Source organism: Rousettus aegyptiacus, unplaced genomic scaffold, assembly GCF_014176215.1.
Source record: "Rousettus aegyptiacus isolate mRouAeg1 unplaced genomic scaffold, mRouAeg1.p scaffold_m13_p_7, whole genome shotgun sequence".
NCBI lineage: Eukaryota > Metazoa > Chordata > Mammalia > Chiroptera > Pteropodidae > Rousettus > Rousettus aegyptiacus.
In genome coordinates, this window is record NW_023416310.1 from 60,629,891 (window position 1) to 60,638,217 (window position 8,327).

An 8,327-nucleotide genomic window follows, 5' to 3' on the forward strand; every position below is an offset into this window, starting at 1 on the left:
CAAGGATTTTTTGGATATGATACCAATAGCATAAGCAACAAAAGCAAAAATGAACAAGTGATACTACATCAAACTAAAAAGTTCTGCACAGCAAAGTAAACAATCAACAGAATGAAAGCGCAACTTATAGAATGGGGAAAAATATTTGCAAAATATATCTCCAATAAGGGGTTGGTGTGAAATATATATAAGAAGTTCATATAACTCAATAGCTAATATTAATATTAATAATAATAATTTTAAACTAGGCAGAGGACATGAGAGATATTTTTTTAAAGAAGACATATAAATGACCAACAGATACATGGGCAAAAAAAACTCAACATCACTAATCATTAGGAATATGCAAATCGAAGCCACAATGAGATGTCATCTCACACCTGTTAGAATGTCTATCATCAGAGATGTTAGCTCTTATTAATGTGTTTAACCAGGACATTACACCCTTCCTTAAGTCTTCTCTTTAGAGAATAATGGTTGACGAATAACTCCATCTTTAATAAATGGCAAAGCTTTTTTTTTTTTAAGCACTTTTTTTTTTCTATACTTCTGTGTTAGGTACTCGGTATGTTCCAGACTACTTGTGCTTGCTACAGTTCTCATATAACACCTTGAGAAATCTGTTGAAAGTTTGCAAAGATAAATTATTCCAATGAGACTAACGGCCAGTGGGTCAAACCAAGAGGTCACTACATATGGTTAGCAATACTGTATTTTCTTGAAGTAGCCATTGCTCCACTGGCAATAGCAATTGAATTAACTCCTGTACAATGAGAGACTGCACACTAGTATTATTCACCTTGACTATAAATCATCAAAAATCTTTGCGGAATGTTTTCAAAACCAAATTTGGGTCTGTAATATTACTGTGCATTTGCACCCATTATGCATCCACAGCAATACTGCAAATATGATGGTCAGCAGAAACACCTTTGCCAGAATCATCTAACTGTGGTACCCAAATCCTCATCTCTACTGTTTTGCACATGCACATGAGCACCTGAAGAACAGTGTCAGGAGCTGCTGAGAGAGTTCTTGGGTTCCCAAGGACATATTTCCTCAAGGTGGTCCTTCTTTTGGCAGAGCCTGCATTTTCATATTGAATGCATGGGCAAAGCATTAGGGTAATTTGTCACAACCTGAGGAGATATTGTTGGGTCTTAATTGATTGATGAATTAAAATTTTCTGGATCAGGTATTCTTGTAAAGAACTCTAAAAGATATTTCCCTAAAAGATAACTGTAGCTATACAAAGGACACTCATAACTTAAAGGGAGCAAAAGAACATGAATGAACCATATTACCTTTACTAATAGAATTAGCAAAATCATATTTCATAAAATTATTGGAATTTGTATGAACTATTCCAACATTGAGATTAAAATATAGGCTAACTTATAGCCAGTCCAATGTTGTTGTTGTTGTTGTTGTTGTTTTTTTTTTTTTTTTTTTTTTACCAAGGACTGCATTTGAGTCGTAATTTGGGTAGCTAGTTCTGTTGCCTAACATAACAAATAGCACTTATCAATCGTGAAACTCTTGCACCAATTCTGGATTGAGTTTCAGAATCCTTCTAAATGTAGTACATCAGGGAACCACCGCCAAAAGATCAGAGTTGACAATAATTTGGAATCTGTTAGTCATTTTTAATTTTTTTTTAGTCTTCTCCATTCTATTTTTATTAGCTGACCACATTACAGTATAGTAACATGTTAAGATGATGATTTTGAGAAAATATCAGGGAGCCTGATGTGTGACTTTTAGAGCCATATATGTGTAACATTGGATCTGAGTTATTGCGGTGAAGATGAAGATTAATGGCAATCCAAAAGAATGTGGGAGACCGCCCTGGATGTGTGTGCACATGAGAGATGGGAGGGTAAAGATGAGTGCAGGAAGCAGGGAGGGAACAAGAAGTAGGAGATGACATCAGAATTTGAGATATAAGGAAGTAGAAATAGAGAAGAACAATGGCAAGGAGAGTTTATAGGAACAATTTAATTTAACTCTGGATGTGGCAAATTGTTTGCTTCAGCCAGAAACTCATGTGCATTTGACCTTCAAAAGAGCAAAAATAAAATCTTGGGTAGAGGAAGAAACACCTGGGGTGGAGATGTACATCTGGAAGCTATCTACCAGGCAGGCGTGAAAAGGTAAGTGAGGCCACAAGTTGCGACAGCAAGGCTGTGAAGGGGAGAATAAGATGGAGCAAGCAGACAAGGGGCTCTGACTGAGTCAGGACAGGTAAATGGTAGCTAGAAGAAGACAGTAAGCAAAGTGAAACACAGAAGAGCATTTTCTGAGAAATATGACTGCTGAGAAACATAAAATGGAAACAGAGTCACTCTTTTTAGTAAAGAGAGATTATAGAGGCAGACTGACTAAAAGTGTCCATTGCAGCACCATCGGCAGAAGAGGGATCCGACAAATTGCTTCCTGGCTTTTGAGATCGTTGGTGACTGTCGAATGGAAGCCTCAGCTGTCTTTTAAGACAATCTTCTTCCATTTTCCATTATGTACCCATAATAAATCTCATGACAGACAACGATCACTTCCCTGCAGCAGATCCTTAGACCTCTTCTCACATAGCCTCTCATCAGCACTTGACATTGTTGACCTCTTTCCCTTAACTCCTCTCTTTTTTGAAATTTTCATGAGCAAGCCAGTCTTGGTTTTCTATTAATCTGTTGACTCTTCTTTCCCTTCCCCTTCAATTTTTGCTTCCCTCCCCTTTCCGTGGCTGATAAAGTTGCCGAAAGGTTTATGCTCATCTTTTTTCTTCTCACTCTATATTCTCTCTCTGATCTCACCTACATTTATGGTTTAAATGAAGACTTAAATACTAACTCCCAAGTTTATATACCCACCCTTAGTTTCTCCTTTGAGTCCATAGATTCAGTTACCTACATGATTTCACTCCAAGTCTCTCCCAATTCAATATCTCCAATGCCAAATTCAAGTTACCTTTCTCACAAAACAAAACAAGCAAGCCCTGGTCTTCTTCCTCTGTTCCATTGTTTAATACATAGCCTTCTGTTATATTATCTAGAAACCTCTTCTTTTCCCTCACATCAATTGTGTCACCAAGTCCTGGTGATGTTACCTCTTAAATACCATTTCTCTACCTCTGCTAGCACCGCTTTAGTTCAAGTTACCCATAGCTATCACCGTCTCTATCGAAACAACCTTATCACTGATTTTTCTATTTGAAACATTTTCCTTGAGTTCTTTGATGTGTCTTCCATTGAGAAATAAGGTCTGTGTTCTGGCCCCTTCAGTCTGAGTGCACTTGGAACTACACTGCCCAACTGAGCATTATTAAAGTAGTACTATGTAACTTCGAAGCTGGATCATCAAAGACAAGGCAGGTTTATGTTGCTCTCTGGAGCACTCACCCTGGGGCCCTGAGATGCTGAGATCACTATGCTGTTATGGAACCCAGACACTTGGAGACACCATGTACAGGCATTTTTGGTTGGCAGTTCTAGTCTTTGTGTTATCTTAGCAAACACCCAGGCAAGTGAGTGAGCAGTCTTTTAGATGATTCTAGCTTCTGGCTGTCAATTCATCCCCAGTTTTTGAGGCTTCCTAGCTAAGATTCCAGACATTATAGAGAAGCAGCAAAATTATGCCCTTTCTTCTTGTTTTCCAACTCCTTCCACTTCTCTGTCTCCCTGCCCAGGACCAGTCCAAGTTCGAGAAGCACTGAATCAGTCAGGAGGATGAGATGATTGTTCTAAGTTCATAAATTTTGGAAGTAATTTTTTATTCAGTAGTTAGTAATGGAAACACTGAGACATCCCATTTATCTCTGCACATTTTTTTTTTTAGCTTACAACAACACAAATTTAATTTATAATCTCACAGAGTTGGACTTAAGAAGTCCAAAATGGGCCTCAGAGACTAAAGTCAGGTTTTTGGCAGGGTGTTGTTCCTTCTGGAGGATCTGGGAGAGAAACTATGGACATACCTTTTTCAGCTTCTAGAAACCACGCACTTTCCAAGGTTTGTGGCCTCTTATCCTGTCTTCAAAGCCAGCAATAGTGTAATGAGTCCTCCTTATGCTGCCATCTCTCCAGTTCTCTTCTGCCTTCCTCTTTCCTTTTTAAAAACCCTGGTGATTACAATGGTCCCACCTGGATAAGCCAGGTTACTCTCCCTATCATTAAGTCAACTGGTTAGCAACTGTAATTCCACCTGAAACCCTGATCCTTTTTGCCATGGAATATAACATATTCACAGGTTTGGACTATTAGGACATTGGGTTATAACTCACAAAGAATTTGCTAGGTTTTTCCCTGAGCCCTCTTATGGTGGTAGTATTCCATCTACATCATTGAGTTATATGATAATTAAAATTTTAATGAATATAAAGAACTTTTTAGGATAATGCTTGACACATAATAAGCTTTCAAATTGTTAGCTAAGATTAAAATTTTGGTAATTTCTTGGCAGTACTTTAATTTTTTGACAAAGTAATTCAACAAACGTTCTTTCTTATTTTAAATGATTCACATACTTCTCATTTGTTCTTGTTTGTGCATAGTCAGAGTAACCTCAACTTAAAACTCTTCAGTTATATCCTGCTGCTCTTAGGCAAAAGATCAACATTCTTAACATGACCGATGAGGACCCAATAAGGCATCTCCACTGCCATCTTGTGATACGCAGCCTTTACTCTCTCTTTTCCAGCCATGCTGGCCCTCTCTCCATTCTCTGAGGTTTTCATGCTCCTCCCCACCATGGTACTTTACATAGTTCCTTTATCTGCAATGATTTTCCCTTCTTTCTTCACCCTATTGATGGCGATTCAACCTGCAAGTCACAGATCAATTAGTCTTTCTCAGGGAATAAGCAAGAGGTGAGTCCTTTCCATTTCTATTCAATATTATACTAGAGGGCCTAGCCAGTGTAATAAGACATGAGATAAAATACATAAATGTTGGGGGGGAAAGAAAAATTATCTCTTTTTTCCCCAAAAGCAACTAGTGTTTGCAAAAAAATTCACTCAAAGGGAACTAAAACAAAAGTGTTAGAGCTAATAGGTGAAATTACACTAGGATATAAGATCAACATATAGAAATAATTGTTTTTCTATGCACTCGCAGTGAACAATTAGAAAAAATATTTTAAAAATATTACAATATGTGTGAAACCTTTACACTTCAAACTTTAAAACATTGCTAAGAGAATTGTAAGTAAATATAAATGAAGAGATGTGTTCTTGGATTGAGTCTAAACAATTATAAGATGTCAGTTCTCTTCAAATTGATCTACTGATTCAATGCAATTCCAAGTAAAATTCCTAAAGATATTTTTAGCAAGCTGATTCTATAATTTATATACAAATATAAAGAACCTAGAATAGCCAAAATAATTGTGAAGAAGAAAAAGGTTGGAAGACTTATATCACCTGATATTAACATTTACTGTGAAGCTGTGCTAATTAAGACTGTGCACTACCAGCGTAAAGACAGACAAATGAATGAGAGATAAAATAGAGAGCCCAGAAATAGACCCACACTCGTATGGATTTGACTAGGACACTATAGTACTTTGAGAAAAATACTTTTTTTAAGAAATGAGAAGGGCTGAATGTCTATATAGAAAAAAATCAACCTAGATTCATATTTTACATTATATTAAAACTTAAATTTAAAATTAAATTCAGAAATTCAGGAATAATGTGTGGTTTCTCAAAAAAATATAGTTTATGGATTTCTACATTAATATTCAACAAGAGGCACCTGGAGGTGTTCCTGTGAAGATGTGATTTCAAATGGCCTCAGGGGGCAAAACCTTTAGCTGACACAAGGGACACATGAGTAGTGGATACTACTGATTCTCATGCCTGATGCTGTCCTTCGTAATACCAGACTCTTCAGTTCTGTTCTCTGGTTGGCAGGTTGGGTGGTGAGAATGTTTCTAAAAATAAGTACCCAGTGTGATAGTACTATTCTCAAATTGTTAAAATCATAATTATCCTATGAATAGACAGGATCTGTCAAAATTTAATTAAGGAAGGAACCAACAGAATGTTAGGATTCAGTACATAAAGTTATAAGAAACTGGAATTTATGTAAGAAGTGGGGAAGGGAATGTGGAGATAAGATTGCTAATATGATACAAAATCGTATAAACCATTTCCTTGTTTTATCTTATGTATCAGACAAAAACAACTGACTTCACCTATCAGTTTTCTACAATGTCATCTCCAATTTTACAGAATTGCTGTGTTAGCTGATACTCGTCAAAAATACAAGTCCGTTGTGTCTGTAGCACTCAGAGATCCAAGACCCCATAGAATCACCGCTTCTGGGGGACACAGGGAAAAATAACTGTGCTTCCCAGTTAGACAGTTGGGTAGAAAGGCTGAGGGTTTTTGAAAAGAGGAAGTTGGTTTAGCCTCTGAGCTTTCTTACAAATTAGCATTGTAGCTTGAACATCTGAAAACTCTGAGGATCATGACTTCCATTTGTAAATGACAAGATCGTTTTCACCTTAGCAATAAAAGTATGGGACAGGCTTGAGGCAAGGTTGTGAAGCAGAATTTGGCCAGGAGCTCCTTTTTACAAATAATCCTAGGCAACTCTGGTTAATTTGGTCTTGGAACCACTCATTGAGAAATGCTGCTTTAGGATCTCTTTCTGTTAAATCCCCTCTTACCTATATGTTAGGCAGGAAAAGAAAGCTATACTGATTCATACTAAAATGTGAGTGACTAATAGGAAGTACTTCTGTTCAGTCTGCTAGTTACATTTCAGCAGGAATGCATATTTAAAGGGATGACATTTTAATGGTGGTGGTGAGGTGTCTTCCCAGGCTCTCCCAAATCATATCACATGGCAGAGGGATATAAAGAAACTAGCTCTCATGAAAAACAGCATGTGTTCTATAAATATGAATGATCACGTCTTCTCTTGAATGTAGAGTTTATATTGGTAAAAGCTTCTTTGATACAAACATTAATTTTTTTAAAAAACAGCATCCTGTGTAAATTTAGAACTCTTCTGAAGCTCATCTGGGCTAGATAATAGATCAATGAGCTATGACCACACCTTATTACTGTATAACTCTATAGTTTTATAAAGTGCTCTTCCTATAGGTTCTCCCTCTATCCCCCCCCCCCCACAACAACCCTGTAAGTACCATCACTGTCTTTAGTTTCAGAAAGCCTGCTTTCCTCAGGAAAGTAGTAGAGCTAGGACCCAAACCCATGTCTTCTCATTTTAGCGCTGTATCATCCTGCTTCATAGCTGTCTCTGACTTTAGAGTTGACCTTGTAAAGCCTTCTTTGGATCTTTCGTGCTTCATCATAGTGAATGGGCCAGGACTTCTATCCCATCTGGTATCTTCTGCTTCACAAGAAATCATATTTCTAGTGTTTGTCACTACCCAGCTAAATTTGTAGCAGATGTCTGGTTTCATGTTGAAAAAGAACTTTTATTTTTTCTATTGAAAAATATGTATCTTGATTGGGAGTAGTCACAGCACTTTTCATTATTTAGGAAAAGAGAGTAAAATTTGAACTTGAAGCAGCAAAGCTAAGCAGTGCAGTTTGCAGGTGTGGGAGTGGAGAGAGGGGAAACTGAATATGTTAGGAGGGAAGAGAGGAGAAAAAACTCCACGTAGATAGGAATATGAAAAGAGGCCAAAGAGAAAGAACAGGAGCCAAGATGAGTGGTTGCTTTCAGGAAAGAGGATTGGGGTGAGGCTGTGTCACCACCAGGTGGCAGGTGGAGAGTTTCTAAGCTGGATGGCTCTGAACAGCTTAACTGCTTCTTAGGGGAAGTAGTTACATGGGGAGTGTGGTATGGGAGGGTCGTGTGCTGCACATGCCCAGTTGTGATACCATCAGAAGGAGGCTCTTGTGTCAGAAAAGCTTTCAAACCCCTGTTTGTAAGGACTCTTGGGGAACACATTGTCAAAGCATATTGCTGCAGTCTGAACAGAAATCATATCGACTCAGAAATATAGTGCATGCAGACTTTCCCCAAGGTCAAAACATAAGATTCATCAATGGGGGCAGTGGCAATTGCTTTAAAGGAATAGGGGGCATTGCTGAGCTGTCAGGGAAGGCAGAGCAGCCTTCCTGGTAAATATAGGTGAGTTAGGCTTATCTCCAGGTGACAGGAAATAGGGCAATAGGGCAGACAGCCAAACATATGCATGTCCTTTACTGTTCCATCAGATGAGGTTTGTTGTTGTTGTTTTTAAGTAACTTTGAGGGTGGATTTATGGGCAGAAAAGACTATTCATGTGTTTGTTTTGGCTTTAAAACTACTATTCAATTTATCAAGTTAAAAATTCAAAAATCTGGTTTATTA